This window comes from Botryllus schlosseri, chromosome 1 (genome assembly GCF_051294905.1).
Source record: "Botryllus schlosseri isolate E-star chromosome 1, Bs_hap1, whole genome shotgun sequence".
Lineage (NCBI taxonomy): Eukaryota > Metazoa > Chordata > Ascidiacea > Stolidobranchia > Styelidae > Botryllus > Botryllus schlosseri.
In genome coordinates, this window is record NC_137236.1 from 2,560,303 (window position 1) to 2,580,197 (window position 19,895).

Genomic DNA, 19,895 nt, shown 5'->3' on the forward strand with positions numbered 1-19,895 from the left:
GTCGGCAGCTAAAGGATAGAAATGAAGAAAATTGGCCTGGTTTTAATGACCATGGTAGTCAACAAACACCATGAACACCACAAACAACAACATAATTACTTCTACTTCAACCACAAGATAGTGCAAGGCTAGAGCTAGAGCTAGAAACTGTGTTTACCAGTAGTCATACACATGTTAGGAGTGAAAAGAATGAGTATATCATGGTTTTTATTGGTGCTGCCAACAACCAGTGTTGAGATGACTCGAGTCTCTTTTTTCGTATGACTTGACTTGACTTGGCGTGTCAGAAATGTGGTTTGACTCGTGACTCGGAGAAAAGGTTTCGAGTCAATTTCAAGTCATCAAGTAACAGTGTCGATAAAAATGGCTGATCTTGCATATATTCGAATTGTTCTCGATACGCTGGTGTGACATGTAAGAGCGAGCAATCACTATTTTGAATGATAATTATAGATTGAGGCTATACGGTTATTTGAGTACTTTATCAGTTCTACGCATGCGTGGGCGATACGAAGCCTTTTTTTACATGTATTTTAAACTAGGTATAGTCGTCCCACGGTTCAAAACTAATGGCAACTTCCAAACAGCTCCCGGTATCAAAATGCGATGACGCAATTATGCTTCGTACTTCAAAAAATCAACTTGAATTGAACTATGACTTGACTCGTGACTTGACTTAACTCGAATTAACTCGAGCCACCTTTGAAAATAGGATGACTTGACTTGACTCGAGTCAAATATCAATGACTTGAAATGACTCGTGACTCGAAGGTGGTGACTTGGTTCAAACACTGCCGACAACACGCCACTATTCGGATCTGAAATCATGGATTTGCCAAAATAATGTAATTTATAATTTACTCACTTTTCACCTCCTCGTGTGTCAGTTGAACATTTATGTTTGTCAGATTCCGACTGAACGGTTGAGATTGTCATGCAAACGTCTTTCACGAAAGAAATTTAGATGTATCGGAGGAACAGCCTCTCAAATGAGATGTTATGAACGATGATATTATGATGGCAATCCACTGTAATAAAATCAAGAGTTGTTGTGTAAAGTAGATTCAGTAAATGTAGCCATCTGTAGAAAGCGCAGCACCGGGCCATATTCATCTATATTCTATAGTCACAGGCTGAAATGGTCAGGTTTTCCTCAGTGTTACTCAGGTAGAAGTAACATCATACGTTTCTACTCAAGTGCAATTTACAAGTAACTTGAAAGACAAATGCCAGTTTTGCCAGAAAAATGAAAACTGTTCAGGCAGAAGTGTAAGTAGTCCTAAATCATAACAACTCGAGTACGGTAATTAGTACTAGTATGCAAAACTTATTTGAGATTTAATTCCTTTAAAAAAAATTAAATGACTTCATTACTGACCACCACTGCTTGCAGAGGACCTGATTTGGTTTTCTAGTTTATTTCACGTCCAAGCTTAGCAATGGATGTGTGTGCTTGAAGCGAGATAAAATATATTTTGAGCATCGGCGCCTACATCGGAATGATCAGCAAAGGTTTAGTTATCGGTTTGAAGGGTAGTTCATGAGATATCCGGTAATAGTCAGGGTCTAGTTCAGTGGTTCCCAACGGGGGAGGAATTCCCCCGTTGGGGGGAATTTGGCAATTTTTAGGGAGGAATTCCACTTTAGAATTGTAACGGATTTCTCAAATTGTTCATGTCTGAACTGTCATGTAGTCAACCAGTTATATTCGAACGTATGCTCCTTATGCCTGTTTTTTGTTTGCGGAAATTATGTTCCAATGCTATTTGAAATCTCTTTTTCACATACAAATCCCCCCCTTTTGTAAACTAGTTCAGATTTTCTGCAATCTTGTAGGCCAGTGACGGCCTCTCAATCAAATGTATATTAAGCGAGCAAATGTCCTGCCGAATCTATCACAACAAGGCCTCTAGTGAAAATATATATTTTATATTTTCAAGTCAACATTTTCAGAGAGTGACAAAATATTCCAACGTCATCGATTCAAGTCAAAGAGATTGCTAGCCTTGCTTTATTTTTAGTGAACAGCAACCTGATCGAAAAAAAGACATGTCAAACTCGGTGCAATGTTGCCAAAACGTAGTGGATGTCCTAAATTTCAATGAGCTCCAGCAGGGAGTCTGATCACGTGTACGTTATACATCAATGCTGTAACCAAGTCACGAGGCTCCGAGTCACAAATCAATCTCACTTTCATGATTTTGACTAGAGTCAATTCGAATCACTTTCAATTCACCATTGATCAAGTCCGAGTCCAAGTCTCCGAGCTCAGGGTAGAGTCCGAGTCATGGTATTATGACTCGAGTCCGATTCCAAGTCACACTCAAGTCAACACTGATTGGTGATATTGAATGATTTGGATTTGTTATGTACTAATTTTCCTCACTTTGAGCAGTTTCTTGTCGCATTGTCAAGTACTAAGATCACTAGACGAAATTCCGATAGGGTGGTGACTTTACTGTTCTTCGAAATTATAATGAAATGGCGGCCTTGACCGTCTTATAGTCTCGAGTCATATGGCTTGGTTTGAGTCATGCACCATGACTCGAGTCCAAGTCGAGTCAATACCCAGATTGTCTCGAGTCGAGTCGAGTCATGTCCGCATTTTGAGAAAATGACTTGAGTCAAGTCGAGTCATCAGAAAATGGTGACCCGAGTCAGACTCGAGTTTGGTCAACCCTGCCATATGTGAAAGTACCAATATTATTGGCCAAATGCATACGCAAGCTTGAGAAAAAAATCGCATGACCAGTAAACTTATGCATACTGATTTTTCACGGCAATTGTTTTAGCGATTGGTGCATGGTAAGCCGAAAACACAAATGGAAGTGTGGGGGTCTGTTGAGTCAAGCCTTCCACAATTTGTTTGATTGGGACCAAGACCATTGTTTTTAGAGGTCTGCAAAGTGTTATTACAGCACTGCTAGAAACAATCACTCGGTACTTATTCTCTCAGTCAACAGGTGTTTGCGCCGTAAAAACGATCATTTTTAATCATCGGGCAGATTTATCCTAAGGGGGGAATTTTGGCTTAAATTTCGGCCAAGGGAGGCACGAGATGAAAAAGGTTGGGAACCACTGGTCTAGTTCAACACACATGGCAGGGGGCAGACTAGTACACCATACTCAACCAACCATTGGACCGGGAACTACTTAATTTTGAAAACAAGCAACTCTAACAACTTATTTTCAAAACTAGTAACTAGAATTACTCATTTTTCAAAATTCGCTACTAGAAATAGAAATTTAATTACTCAATTTTTAACAATTAGCAACTTGAGTTGGAACTACGCTATTTTTAAAATCCGTCACTAGAACTAGAACTACTTATTTTTCAAAACTAGCAATTAGAACTGGAACTACTTAAGTTTTCAAAACAAGTAACTAGAAATAGAAGTATAATTACTCAATCTTTGAAAATTAGCAACTCGAGAAAACCGGACCTCCGATCTTTTCAAAATCCGTAACTAGAACTAGGACTGGCTACTAGGGTGGAGTGAAAAATGGAAAATTTTGAATTTTAAAACGGACACTTGATATGTGGTGCCAAATTAAAAAAAAATCTATAATAATTTTGGGCTCGTGCATCCTCTAGTTGTCGAAATTGACTAGACTTTACTATAGTCAATCTGTGTAATGACTCAGTTTGAACGCGAGTCATTGCGCATGACTCTGATCAAGTGATATGACTCGAGTCTGAAACGGCCAAGACCAACATACCATTGCAATTTCGGAGAATAGTGAAGCAACCACAGTGTTGGTATTTCATCAATTGCTACTGGTACTTGAAAATGCAATCTGAAACTGTTCAAAATGCGAAAATCAGTTTAATGTTTTTAATGTTAACCATTCAATATCGCCAGATATCGTCATAAAAAAGTAGTTTTAACAAGACTAAATCGAAACTGAGCAGTCAACGCAATGACTTCGATTCGGACTCGAGTCATAATATCATGACTTGGACTTGACCCTCTGCTCGCTGACTTGGACTCGGAATGACTCGATGGTGAATTAAAAATGACTCGACTTGACTCGAGTTGAAACTATAAAATTAAGATTGACTTGTGACTCGGAGCCTGTGTCGTTGTCACTAAATGATTAAGAACTTCAACGTCACAAGATTTGAAAATAATACGTTTTGTTTTGGAATGACCGCAAGATCAGACTACAGCTTCAATGACTACATCTACTTACTCAACCTTGTAAATTGTGAATTTAACACTCACACACATACCTACACACAATCCCGAAGCCTGTACAATACATAAACAGAGCACGTCAGCACCACAATAGCGACAAGTTTGTGCTGAATATTGAATATTGGCTCTCACGTACCTGGTCATAGGAGGTCGAGACCCAAATTACTCTTGTCCTCCTTTTGATTCTTTAGTTTCTTCTGTTGAAGCACACTTGATAGCTTTGAATCGCACTCCCGTTCATGATCTTGCCCTGAAACAATACCCAAACACACAGTTACAGCCAGATTTATACATCCTACGAATCTAGTCAGTCGACGGTCATTCACTACTGGTTATCCCGTAGTTCTAGTTCTAGTTACAATTTTTTTAATGCGAGTAGTTCTAGTTGCATTACGGAATAAGTTAGTTGCGAAACTATAAAACACGTGTCACCGTTCTGTGAATCGTGATATCGGTGTTCTATTGTGCGTTGTTCTTGCATTGCTAGCTAAGAGTCATCACTACTATCAGTGGTTAAGCCCGGTGGTGGGTTTTGATTCACGGAACCCCTTTCATCGCAAGCTCGATATCCTGGCCTTTTGTAATGCCGAATCTATCTCCAATATTTTTTAGGTTGTTTGTGATTCAGTAATTCGTATTATCCATTATTAGTCAGCTCTGTTTTAATTAGTTGGTTTCAAGTTATCAAAGATAGTTAGTTCTATAAAATATAGTCTGGTTGTGGTTGCGAATTTTGGAAAATGAGTACCGTACGGATTTTGCAAATCCAATAGTTAGTAAAGGTCTTGTTGCAGCGCCGTAACAGTGGATTGAAAGTACCACTTAGCACGGACGCATATACATTAGTGCGGAGCATGGACCGGAGCCGGGTTGGATATCCGGCCGGATTTTTTTAATTTTGGTTGGACCGTATCGTAGCCGGATCAGTACTTCTTTGATAAGGCCAGAATCTCTATGGATAAGCATGACGTTTGTAACTAAATAACTACCAACCAACAACACGCAAGTAACCGCCAAGCCAGTGCGAAAAGAAACGAGCTATATTTTTAAATTCATGGAACCACCGTACTGTGTTAGGTCGGATTTCCAGCAGGACTTTTTAATTTTTGGCCGGAGCCGGATCAGTACTTTTTCCTGATACGGCCGGAGCCGGACCAGAGAATTGACAAACCGGATCGGAGCCGGACCAGAGAATTTGTCGATCCGCTCCTCACTAATATACATACGTTTCATCGCCATTCAGCTCGCCGATACAATTTGTCGTTTCTTCCGGGGTCTTGGATTGGACGTCAGCACATCTCTTGGAGTGGCTGATGGGCTATGGCAGAATTGCTGACGAACTAAACAATATATATTGAAAATGTGACAGCGACGTATTCAAATACACAAATACATGCAGAAAAAACACGAGTTATACAGCGTATAAGGAGTCTTCATTTTTTTTTCAAATTCAACTGACTACATGATAAAGTTGTTAGTTTGGCTATAAAAACTCACTACACCAAACTTGGTTTAATACCAATCAGTAGCCGCGTTGCTACAAGAGATGAAAGATTTGGATATAGCCTAATATATAAAAATTAAATAATTTTTTTTCGATACTTTCTGATCACCAGGGTTGTAACCAAGTCACAAGGCTCCGAGTCACAAGTCAATCTCACTTTTATAGTTTTGACTCAATTCAACACCGATTCAAGTCCGAGTCCAAGTCAGCGAGCAGAGTGCCGAGTCCGAGTCATGGAATTATGACTCGAGTCCTAGTCCAAGTCATTGTGTTGACTGCTCAGTTTCCAGTTGAAGTCTTGGTAAACCCACTTTTTATAGCTCTGTTTGGTGATATCGAATGGTTCGCATTTATAATATGCCAATTTTCGTCACTTTCAGCAGTTTATGGTCGCATTTTCAAGTACCAGCACCAACAGAAGAAATCGCAATAGTGTGTTGGCTTCAGAATTACAATGAAATATCGGTCTTGGCCGTCTGAGTCTCGAGTCAATGACTTGGTTCGAGATGAATGACTCGAGTCGAGTCGAGTCATTTCCGTATTTTGAATAAATGACTCGAGTCAAGTCGAGTCATCAGAAAATCGTGAGTCGAGTCGGACTCGAGTCGAGTCATGACTCGAGTCATTACAACTCTGCTGATCACCGCATGAAATTTATAGCTTTTCGACAGAAACGCTGCTAAACAAATTTGGTCAATTCCAACCAATGGAAGCTGAGTTATTGCAGTCGAAAAATTAGGATATAAAAATATTAATAACCTGCCCATCGTGAATACGACACCAATTATTCATATCCAAATTTCCGGCTGCAATAACTCCGCTTCCACTGGTTGGAATTGAGCTAAATGTAGGATTGATGTTGAAACTTCTCAAAGCTTCAAAAGCGTGTTCGACTTTTCATGCTTGAAATTGATGAATGCGTATCAGAGCTATCTTCTAGCTTCTAATATTTACGCAGGGATTTATCAGATCTCGTATCACTCGAGATTCAGTGATAACTACTTTGTATTGGAACAGGAGAAGTTGCTGAAATAGGATGGCGTCATTTTATCAAATAACTCATAGAGTAAACATGTCAGCCGATTCCAAAGAAGAGCAACACATTCGACTCCGCTATTTTGGACAGTGTTGTTCTGCTCCCTTTTGGCCAAATTAAGTCGAGCCACTGCTTTGTTCAAGTTAACCGTTAAATTTAATTGCTCCTTCATGGCTGTGCATTACTGTATTAGGACTGTTCAAGAATAAGCTTTTTTCTGGATTCCAGCCATTCGGTGAATAAATAGTCAGGGTACGCTAAAAAACGCTGCACACCAAATTTGGTTCAATTCTGACAAGTATGAGGGTCCGCAGATCCAATTAAAATTTTCAATTTGCTAGGGAAGATATAAAAAAAAAACAATCAAGGATAATAATCAGAGAATTCTCAACGAAAAACTCGAATAACTCCTCTTCTACTAGTTGGAATTGACTGAAATTTGTTATGCATCGTTTTTGAAGACAGCTCAACAATATCATGGGGTTGACGGTAACAATTTGAATTTTTTTTTCAATTTGATCTAATAAATTAAATATTTGAATCTAATTTTGAAAAATTGTGTAGCTTTAACTGTGATTCTGATCTAATTTGAAGAAAACAGTCTAATTATAATTCTAAATGTAGTGCAATTTGTACAAAAAAACGGTAGCTTTTAGCTATCATTCTAATTCCAATCCAATTTGAATTTGAAAATGATCTACCGGTAGTTGTCCCAATCTGGCTGAGAAAACCCAGTTATCGTGTGAACCCCGGTTAGAAACCCCTGCTGCAAGTTTGCTTAATGAGAAAGTATGCTAACAGTTGTGGTTATGACATACCTTCAGCTTTTGACACTTCTAGTAAGATTGTCAGCACATAATCGAGTTGTACGTCTGCATTTTTCAGTTTGGCCCGATTTGCATTTTCAATCTTCACACGTTTCTTCCATTCTGTTGCGTTGCGACCTTCAAGGGGCTTGCGTTTCTACACAGAAAAATCACATGTGGTCATGCACTCTGCATCGCACTTTTCTACAAGTGTTAATCGGAGGTGGCTACCTAGCTTCACGCTGGGTTGCTATGACTCGATTTACCGGTGACTCAACTTGCCTCGAGCAATTTCTTCAATAGACTTGACTTTAGGATTACCATATTCTGGAATCGGGAAAGGGGGACACTTTTTCAAAATATTTAAACTTGGAGAAGTCAAAATTATGTCAAAATTGTAGCGTTAGGCCAAAAATTGTCTAAATTGTTTACAAAGTAATAACTTTTTTGCAACCTGCGTTTCGTTCATTTTGTATATTTTGTAGTGTCTGTGAACTTGTCATTTGACATTTCACCGCTTGTAGCCTACTTTATAGGCCTGCAGTTGTAGACGGCCCATGGTCTGCTTATTGTGAATCGTAAACATTCAAATGGAACAAATAGGTCAACATGGTGCTCAACGTACCGCAATATCCCAACTGAAGCTACACTGTGTGGCAGTGTTGGGATGACTCGAGTCATGACTGGACTCGAGTCAGACTCGAGTCAACTTTTTCGTATGACTTGACTTGACTCGAGTCACTTTGGAAAAATGACTTGACTTGACTTGACTCAGAGCTTCAAAAATGTGCATTGACTCGTGACTCGGAGCAAAATTTACGAGTCAATTTCAAGTCATTAAGTAAGCGGTGTCGAATAAATCACTGTATCTTGTGGATGTTCGGATTGTTCGAGATACCCTGGTGTCACTTGTGAGAACAACCAGTCATTCACTAATTGTACGTTACAAGGTTCCTCCATTGTTCGATCACAAATAAATTGACCGCAACGTAGAAAATTAATCTAAATATCAATGTGTCTCTGTTTCTTAGACGGCTCAATGCTTACGTTGCCCAGTGCTCACATTTACCAATCCTCTTGTGTGATATAAATCGAACGAATATATTGGGTGCGTTTATATTCTCATGGAAGTGTAGATAAGTAGTGTAGGCTGTTGTACCATATCAGTTTGTTTCAACTTCTCGAAGCTTCGTATTAGGTCCTATATTTTGGCTGATAAGAACTGACTGTAGTATGGAGCTGTACAGTTACTCACGTACATTATTAGCAGTTCTACGTGTGCGTGAGCGATATACCGTCTTTTTGCATGCATATTTAACGAGATATTCGTTATTTGATTCACACAGCTAGCAAAATGTAATGACTTTGAATCATCACTCATACTTCGAAAATTCAATTTGACTTGAATTGTGACTTGACTCGTGACTTGACTTGACTTGACTCGACTTGACTCGAGTCACCTCCAAAAAACGAGTGACTTGACTTGACTCGAGTCACCTTTGAAAATCGATTGACTTGACTTGACTCGAGTCAAAATCTGCAATGACTCGAGATGACTCGTGACTCGAAGGTAGTGACTTGATCCCAACACTGCTGTGTGGACATTGCAAGGTTCTTATATCAAGAAGTGTTGTGCTACTAAACATTTTAATTATCTCTACCATAATCCGTGGTGTAACTTCTGCAATTCTTCATGGGGCCAGATTTTCTTAAAATAAAGTTAAAAAAATTTTCAGTTATCGATGCAAAAAAGTTTTTTTCAGGCCATACTACTTCGTAAGGAAAGACAGTTCCAACCGGAAATGAAGACAATTCTAACGTTATGTGGGAAAACACCTCATTTGTATACATTATTTTTTTTAAATCGGTCAAAAATGTCAAAATATTGATTTTTAGGTCAAAATCGTTCATTTTTAGGTTAAAAATAAGCCTAGTCAAAACCATACACGTCATCAAATTCTCCGTTGGGATTGCCAGCATTCTGATTGCATTTGCATTTTCCTCACCATTCAGTGAGTCGATACAATTCGAAACTTTGTCGAAGGTGAGGTCTTGAATCGGACGAGAGCACATCGCTTGGACATGCCAATGGCGATCTGAATAGAAGATGTCATAAATGTGACAGCAACGCATTGAATTTGAAACATATGAATACAAGCAGGAAAATAATGTTTATGCATCTGAGATCTTATGATCATACATACAACACACTTGATATAAAAAAAAAAACATGAAGTTTCGCATTAACCTTTGTCCGACTGCATATTTTTACACCGCTACCAGGCGGCATGGGTACAATTGTACCCACATACATTTTCCATTGAAATTTCCAAGTTAGTTATATTATTTGTACGGTATGCCGTATTTATTGGTCGGAGCGTTTAAATACTGTGCTCTAGCGAAGTATAGCACGTGTTGCTGCACCAGCTCTCTCTCCACTCTTTTATTTTTATCATCCTTTCTGCCCCTGCGATCAGCTATCGTCATGCCAGTTGTTCCACTTCGTTTTCTCTCCCTTCGTCTCTTGCCTTAGCTGTTCAAATCCATCATGAGTTCAGAAATGTGTGACATCATACTAAGAGAAACAAATCCAAAGGCTAGAAGAGTTTATGAAGCTTTCAACAACAATCTCGCAGAAAGATTTCGTAATGCTTCTGAACGGCCACCACTAAGAACATTCGAGCCCTTTACTGAAGTTGAGCTCAGTGCATTTATTGGCATCCTTATTGCTGCTGGTGTACACAGGAATAACAAAGAGAATCTGGACGATATGTGAAAAGTACATGCTTTGCCTCTTATACGTGCAGCTACGTCTCGTGACCGCTTCAAGTTGATGCTCAGAGTTATCAGATTTGACAAGGATAATACACGTGCAGAGCGTGTGCAAACAGATAAAGATGCACCAATACGAGATCTGTGGGTAATGATGAATAAAAATTTGGAGAGAGCCTACACGCCACATGAATGTATCACGATAGATGAACAATTGTTTCCATTTAGAGGACATACCAAATTCACACATTATATACCATCTAAACCAGCTAAATATGGTATCAAGGTGTTCTGGGCTTGTGATGCATCAAACGCCTACCCGCTGCATGGTCAGCTTTATACTGGAGAACCAATAGATGGTCTCCGACAAACTAATGCTGGTGAGCGAACAGTTTTGGACCTGGTCTGTTTGTATAAAGGCTCTGGAAGAAATGTTACCACCGATAATTTCTTCGCAGGTATGCAGCTAGCTAAAGTATTGAACACCTGGGACATGACTTTAGTTGGAACAGTCAGAAAAAAACAAGAGGTTTTTGCCAAGCAACATGCAGCCTGGCAAAGAAATAGCACTTCACTCGACCAATTTCGCCTACCATCGAGATGCAACAGTCTGTTCATATGTGCCAAAGAATAACAGAGCAGTTGTGCTTCTATCATCCATGCATATGACCGGAGAAGTCGAAGCAACACAATCAAGCAAATCAGTGATCATCACGTACTATAATAAAACCAAAGGGGGGGGGGGCTGGACACAATGGACAAAATGCTGGGTGAATACACAATAAAACGACGGACACTGCGTTGGCTTTTGGCGTTTTTCTATAACATGATCGACGTCACTGGCGTAGCGTCGTTTATCATCTACAGGGAACACAAGCCAGTGTTTAGGAAAAAGGACCAACGGAGAAAGTTCCTGAAAGATCTTACGAAACAGCTATGTATACCTTCAGTGGAAGCTTGCTCTACCAACCACATGATAATGAGAAACCGCTTCCATCGAGCTGCAGTGGAAATGGTTCTAGGACGGCCCATTGCGACACCACCAGAAGGGGCAGAAGCTAAACCCAAAGAACCCCATGGAAATCGAGGAGCTATATCAATTGTTGGCAGTTGCTATGTCTGCAGAGATCAGAAACGAAAACGACATAAAACCAGGAAAGGCTGCGTGGCTTGCGTTCAGCCTGTGTGCGACGAACACTCCATAACACAAACAAAGTGTATTACTTGTGACACTGACTAAACCCATATCAACTAAGTTTTCTTTCATATTTCTGTGTCAAATAAATCATTTCTGTACTCTTTTTCATTCAACATTCAAAAAATTGTCTTAGTGTTATGTATAGTGGCATTATTTAGATGCACAATGTGCAAGGGTACAATTGTACCCATACCGCCTGTTAACGGTGCAAAAACAACTCGACCCTAAATCTCGGTAACGTGTCAAGATTTTTTGCCGACATTTAGTCTGCATAATCTAACACAGAAATATAGAGATGTCAGGAAGTTTTAGGTCTCTCGGGTTTCTAGAAAAAAGACTGTCGTATTTTAAAATTGGAATGGGTACAATTGTACCCATGCAGTCGGACAAAGGTTAAATTCAAATTTCTGATATTTATTTATTTGATATTTTTGGTATTTGGCATCGCCATAACCCAACATATCCATCGCTGTTTCAATTCAATAGTGAAAATCGCCTAATAGTTTTATGGTCTTGTTCTACGTTCACTTTAGTTACAGCAAGTAGTAGAGGTGGACCGATATCGACCTAGCCGATGATCGAGGCCAATGTTTGGAACATCGCTCCGAGTTCTCAGTCTCAGGAAATCGACGACACAAAGGGGGCTGCGTGACAGATTGCCCTTGCAGGACAAGTTGAACTGGGTGAGCAATGAGCATGCAGTGAAACTATGCTTCCTGCATCACAGCCTACCTGTACTGGACTGATCTGTGATTCTGCATCATCTATTGCTCTTTGGGATATCCCACATTTCAATGAATGTGCACAATTAGGCAATAATTGTTTTCTAGTTTATTGATCAGCTTTCTGTGGCATGTACAAGAGACAACTACCCTAATCGAACAGAACAGAGTAGAACAGTAGGGCTGTTCGAAAAAAACTTTTTTTTCTGAATCTTGTTGGCTGCATCATTAAATCATTAGTTTGGCTTAAAAAACGATGCACACGAAATTGGAATTCATTCCATCCGGTAAGCGCGGACTTTGTACAGTTTGAAAATTGAAAATTTTGAATATACTCAAAAATGCAAAAAAAAATTCAAATTTTTGGTCAACCCCAAGAAATTGTTGAGCTGTCTTCAAAAACGATCCAAAACAAATTTGACTCAATTCCAACCAGTAAAAGCGGGGACATTCGAGTTTTTCTTTGATAATTCTGGGATTATCCTTGATCGGTGGATAATCCAAGAATTATCAACGAAAAACTCGAATAACTCTGCTTCTACTAGTTGGAATCGAGTCAAATTTCGTGTGCATCGATTTTTTAAGGCAACCTAATGATTTAGTCACGTAGCTAACAAGGTTCAGGAAAAAAAGTTTTTTTGAACAGCCCTACTGCACAGCCTGTCGTAGTGGTCTGGCGGAAGAGATGGACATGACCTATTTTGCACCATTCACCCATGATTCGGCAACTACATGATACTGCACTATAGTTGTTCCGGACGCAAATGAATAGCTTTGCACAGCATAGAGGCAACTAGAGTGGAACATGGCGTTACTGAAAAATCATGACTTATCATGACTTTTCAGTTCCAATACAGCAGTTTTCTGAAGAAAATAGCTACAACCAAATAAAAATTCATAATATTATCTTTAATTTGATATTACTTCATTTTTGGAGCGAAGTGACCCTTGAAAACAATAGTTTTTACATATTTTTGTACGACAACATTTTTCAACAACTGATGTTTCAGCGATACCTAAAGATGTTTTGCATATTGGAAAACAAAATGCATGTAAATGCTGGTTTTATTGTTTCAATTGGGGTCACCTCTAAAGAGGTTGCCGACCGCACACTTTGACAACTCGATAATTCGAGTTGTCTAATTCCTCTAAATTAAAGCGAAATGACAGTAATCTAAATTTAATCTAATTTGGAAAAGTCCATAATTTCCTAGTTTTCCAAGTCTGACCGACCGGCGGTCTAGAGTAGGTCAGCCCCACGATACTGACGATGTTTTTGCTGAATAATAGACCGCACATACCTGGTCATAAGAGACCGTCCCTGCCGCGGTACAAATCCCTCTTGCCATCTTTCTCATTCCTTCATTTCCTTGTCTGCTCAAAGCTTGATCAACTCAAATCTCATTCCTTTCCATGTTGTTGCCCTACAGCGGTAGTCATGAAGTCACACATATGTTGACAGACAGACTTGTACAAACTATCATCCAGTTAGTGGGTGATCAACTAACCACTGACTATTTAGTAGTTCTGGTTCTAGTTGCGGATTTCGGAAAGTGGAGAGTTTCAGTTGTGCATTTCAGAAAATAATTTGCGGTACAATGATTTGCGCAGCGTTACTCAAATCTGAATCAAGCACCGTAACTGTAATGATTCGAGTCGATCAGTGAAAGACGATTTTTTGGACTAATGACACTTTACGCCCATTTCCATCGAAAAGTTATAATTGCATCAACTTTCTGAAACCTCGATTGGTTGTATCCCAACCTACGAAACATATTGTACAAAGCTATGCACGTTAGCGTCAATGACATTTCTGTGTAGCTGTGATCGCAAAGCCAAATAAAGTATTTTCGAAAAATACCTAATCATCATTATGTGGTGAAGAGCTGGCCTTATGTTTGGTAGTTACATGAAAAGTAGGCTACATACTCAAGCTTTTGGGTCTCCCATATAATTATATCGTGATCATGAGTGATTATAATCACATATAGGCTATCATATGTCAAATACTCGACGTGAAGCCTAATTCAGAATAGAATCACTCATGCACTATGTATTCACTCATGTAAGTCTAGTAATTACGAGCAAACCTTTTTCCTGCATGATTTTGCCTCCAGCATCATCGTCCATCGGTAATTCCATTTCAAGTCAACAACACAGCGACCCAATAGGTCTCAGATTTTCATGTCATTTTAGGAGTGAATCTGGTATCTAGCACTGAGGATAGAAAACAAGATTTTTTCAATATTCATATACTGAAACCATTTTGTGCTCACTCAACGATGAAGTTTAATTACTCGTACCGTAGTTTCATATTCCCTGTTACAGTACGGTCATAAAACAGTGTGTACCGGTATTAAAGTAGTTAAGAGCGGATGATGGCTTTTAATAACAGAATACAAGAAACTCTTGATATTGAAGGGAAAATTTTCTACAAACAAATGGAGTCAGGGGTCAATATCAGTCTTAATAGCCTACCCCTTTCAATATCCATCATGCGTGACACAAACTTGGAACATTTTAAGCGCTATTCTGTCTACATAAAAATTGGAAGCAACTTCTTATATGAAAGCTGGTTTGGGAGAGAAATGTGACTTACATGTTTTGCCTATTAATATGTAATTGGTAGGCTAATAGACCTAGTCTAAATCAACTTCATACATAGATACTTCCGACTCCAATTTGTAATTCAATTTCAGATCAAACAAAAATTAGATTGGGTATCAATAAAGTTTCAGATTATGCAAATATTTGGATCAAAACATTATGAAGTATGAGTTGATATGATTGAAAAGCAATTTATTTTAACGGAATACCGGTAGGCCAACATGAGCGTTATCAGGTTATCCCATATAAAAAAAGCTTTTTCTGCTTATTTAACCTTGAAATGAAAGTTTTTCAAGCTGATTTGAAATTGTCTGTAAATGAGATACTTTGGCAATAAATAGTTGTTCTTGTTGTTATGTTACATAAGTTGATTGATTTTATCATGCAAGAGTTGAGGTAATAATTTCAGGTACACAGCCCCTAATGACTCCCTCTCATTTCTGTCTATATCGTAGGCCTACTTCAAAACTTTTGTGAAGGTTGTCACATGAATTCTGTTGCAACATGGAGCATGTACTTAAGTAATGAGTTAGATGCCAAAATTCTGTAACTAGAATATGTAGCATAATTTTCAGCTAAATCACCACATTTTTATAATCTGAAATATTCCCTGTAGTCCAAGTTCGTAAGTAAATATTACATAAAAACTCCTTTCCTAAAGATTCTATGCGGCAGGTATTATACGACACTATTTACCGAAATATTCAGGCAAACAGAAATGATAGGAAGAGTTAAGAAATATTTTTACACGCAGCGATTTCCATGGGCTTCACCTTCAGCTACGTTCTTGGCTGGGCACCAAAGATGAATATTTTCTCGCTGGCTTGCTGAATTTATCAATTTATACAACATGACAACATTCTCAGGTATAAGTAGCTCATTTATAGAGACACAAGTTCAGATCTGCATAAAAACAGCACTTGGATTTCACGGTTAAATGAGCAGAAAGCTTGTTTTCATCGCGCGATAACTTAAAAAACTTCATTCAAAATGGATACCGGTAGCTCAGCTATAGCATTTTACAAGGTGATGACTCAAATTTCAGCAAAATCTGCAACTTGATGGAGACCGAATTTCTCTTTGGTTCATTTCACATAGAATTACCTATATACAGCAGTCACAAACAATCCAGTAAGCTGGCTTGATCATGGTTTAAGGTTCAACTTAATCAGACTTGCAGCATCATTTTACATTCAGTAATTGCATTCTCAAGTGAGGCAGGAACGAACGATCGATACTCCATGGAAACTCGCAAATCATGTTTGATAGAAGCTGTAAGCCAATATGTTATCGGTGTCTCGTACGGACTAAAACGTCTACTGAATACACACAGGTGTGAAGCAAGACGCTGAGAACCGTCTTGGCACACCAAACATATTACTCTAAACGTATCAGGATTCCATTTTCGGGCATAAACACTTCTTCCTTGGCGAGAGCGATTTTCAGAGTCCGGGGTACCGGTATTGACTATCAAGCCATGTTACCATTTCAAAAGATTTCACATCACACTAAACCTTTCGTAACAAACATATGCAGCCAGAGGCCATCACAATTTCGAGTTGGTAACCTCTATTCCTATCGATATACCAAGACTGTACTATTGTATGTGAGCATAGTAGAAGCGTGAAACGGTATGCCAATAAAGCACTGGTCTACAATCAATCAACGCTTTATCCAGTAATATAGGTGAATCAGCCTGTACTCTGAAACATATTAGCTATATCTCCAACGTCCGATCGAATTAAAACTGATATTAGAACAATCAATCAGCTGATTTCATTCCATGTTTTGACTCAGAGCCATTCATGCACGTGAGACATTAGCTCCACCACGCGGAAGAGCGAAAGGCGTTAAATCCATAACATTATGCAGTTCGATATTACATTTCCTTCATAGCCTATTTGGTTTTGTCATCTCTCCTAATTTTATTCTCCTGTACATGACGTTATCATCGGATAAGTCGATAAAGCGAACACTCGAATAGGGTAGTAATATAAAAATTTAAAAGAACTATACTGCTAGAAAAGTTAGGAGCCATCGATGCATGACATCCTTGGAAGCCGAGGAGACCGCTTGCCTAGTAACCACCAAGCCCCGAACTACTGCCATCTCCGGCTAAGCAAATTTGCGTTGTCACCATGTTACAGTTGCATTGTGGGGGATAGGCTGGACGACTTAGTACAGGCGCTTATGGAAAAACGTCCAGTTTTAAAATATATTTGATTCGTATTGGGTTTGTAGTATTTTATACGAATGGAGCTTTGAATGAATAATCATCGTAACATTCAGGATTTGTTTCAGCCCAATATCTCGTGTTTATATCTGTGTTATCTGTGTATTTCGACATGTCGAAGACATCTCGTTTTGGTGGTAGCGTTTGTTGCGCCTATGGGTGCAGTAAAAGGCAGAAAAAGATATCCACGGAGTCATATATGAGAAGTAATAGCGATGGTAGTAGCGATAAAGAGTCTTTGGTAAAGCGTCGGCATCCAAGAACATTTCACCGGTGAGTGAATGGCAGAATATGCAGGGCAGCAAGACTATCTTTGAAGAATCAGTTTCTATTTTTAATATTTCCTGACCATCACAGTTAATCAATGTCCAGATAAGCCACAGCATTAATGAATAGGCCATGTTAAAGTGTCATTATACCAGAACATTTTGTCACAAGTATAATGATGTTGGTATGATCAGAGCAGACTATATCAGCAGTCTCAGCACCATGTCAGTTCATCAGTATACCTGTAATAGCATGACCAGCCAGGTCACTGTTTGTATTCTGTATGGGCAGTTCAGCCAATAACTAGCTTAGTACTCAATCCTTGCTTAAAATTGTCGTGAAGGTTGGAGGTAGGACTAGAAGGAAAGGTATAATTGAGGGCCACACGGTTTTGTCCAGCATAGTTGAGTAATAACTCTATATTTCTGGTGCCAGATGCTCACACTAAAGTTCAAATTGCTAATTCCGTGGTCGAGTTCATTATAGCTTTGTGCGTGCGAGACGTTCGATTTGTCTCGTAAGATGTTTTTTTTAGGTTAACCTTTGGCTTTGGATTTAAAAGGTTACCTAATAGTTTATCCTTCTGGGGTAGAAAGTAACAGATATATCTAAATCAAACAAGATAATTTCACATATGTTCCTGCTACTTTTATCATCGTTCATAACAAAGAATGGTCAATTTGGTGTGCTTCGTATCATAGAATTACTTGTGAACTGATACAATGTTCTCTACAACGCAGCTTTCCTACCAATGATTCCCTGAAAGAAAGATGGATAGAATGTATTAGAAGAAAAGACTGGGAGCCAGCAAGATCGTCGGTCATCTGTTCTGATCATTTTTCAGAAAGTGATATTTACCGTGTTGGCGGGAGAATTCGTTTAAGGACGAATGCGGTGCCGACAAGATTTCGGAATTTTCCAAAATATATGAGGCCAAAGGTACGGTAGACACTAGACAGTGACTATATATTTATGAAGTTTGAGTTCCAATTACTTACCTTTATTTTAGCCCTAGTTAACATAAAATTCACAAATTTCAGGCTTCAAACAACCGACGAGTGAGACCTTCTGCAGTTCCAGATAAGAAACGGCATTATGAAGCACAAACCGCTGAACCTGAAGTAGTTCTTCACGACCACAGCTACTGTGCGCACACGTCTCCTCGAAAAGTCGTTCAACAGCAACGCCGTAGGGTCGCAGAAATTAAAAAGAGGTTGGTTGCAGCCACAATGAGAACATACCGTCTGCAAAAAAAAGTGAAATCTCTGGATGAGGTCATTGCATCTCTTAAGAAGAACAATTTGATAAGCGATTCGTGTGTGGAGGTAATGTCACAAAAATTCAGTGGTCTACCAAGTGAGCTCTTGCAACGTATGAAGCTACAAGCTGGTGGAAGAGGAGTCAAATACTCTAAGGAACTGCAATCATTTGCAATGACGCTTCAGTATTATTCCACTAAGGCATACAATTTTGTGCGTCAGAATTTTCAACTTGCTCTTCCCCATCCAAGTGTGATAAGACGCTGGTATGGAAAACTTCCCGCTGAGCCTGGCTTTACTAGTATTGCCTTTTCTGCCATCAGAGGAAAAGTAGAGGCATCAGCAAATCCTGTAATATGCTCCATAATGATGGATGAAATGTCGATCCGCAAACAGGTTTTTTGGGATGGAAAACGATACCGAGGATATGTAGACATGGGTACTGACTGTGAGGATGATGATTCTTTGCCTCTTGCTAAAGATGCATTAGTTTTTATGGCTGTTTGTATCAATTCATCCTGGAAGATCCCGCTTGGATACTTTTTCATTAATGGTTTAACAGGATCGGAACGAGCAAATTTGGTCAGAATTTGCATAAACAAGCTTAATGAAGTGGGTGCAACTGTTGCTTCATTGACATGTGACGGACCTTCATGTCACTTCGCAATGCTTTCTGCATTAGGGGCAAATATATCCTCCAGGAACATTGTGTCTAGTTTTACTAATCCGTATTTACCCGATCATCAAATCCAAGTAATTCTAGATCCTTGTCACATGCTCAAACTAATCAGAAACTGCCTAGCAGAATGGGGTACTTTGCAAGATGGTAGTGGGCACCAAGGGCGTAGTCAGAAAAAATATTTGGGGGGGGCGAAAATTTCGATGACGTAAAAGAACCCCCCCCCCCCCCTTGAAGATAAGGGGAAAATAGGTGAAAAAACGATGGTCTTGGGGCCTTATTGGATGATTACCACAACATCCGGGGCGATCGTTATACATATATTCCACTCACACAGATAAAGTGATGTTATAATAATACGATTGTGGAAAACTGTGGCGGCAACACTTTCGCGCGAAGCGCGCAGATTTTTCAAGGTTAATGAATGAAATTGGTTCATTATATTGTTACTTGCATATTGCAAATACGTTTCCATTATCAGATTTACTGGTAAGGCTGATAGAAGCGGTGTCATCAAATATTCAGGGACACTCAATTATGCAACTGGAACTGTATGTTCATGTTCATACAGAGCCGTAACAGCACTTCGTCAGCCCCCCCCCAAACGTTGGGC

The 19,895-nt window shown here is 39.2% G+C and overlaps 1 protein-coding gene across 1 annotated transcript in view; it reads right to left on the minus strand.

Moving 5' to 3' along the window:
- The window catches only part of LOC145444643 (uncharacterized), a 165,903-nt gene that overhangs the window by 83,198 nt on the left and 62,810 nt on the right, over window positions 1–19,895 (minus strand). The gene's annotated exons all lie outside the window — the stretch shown is intronic.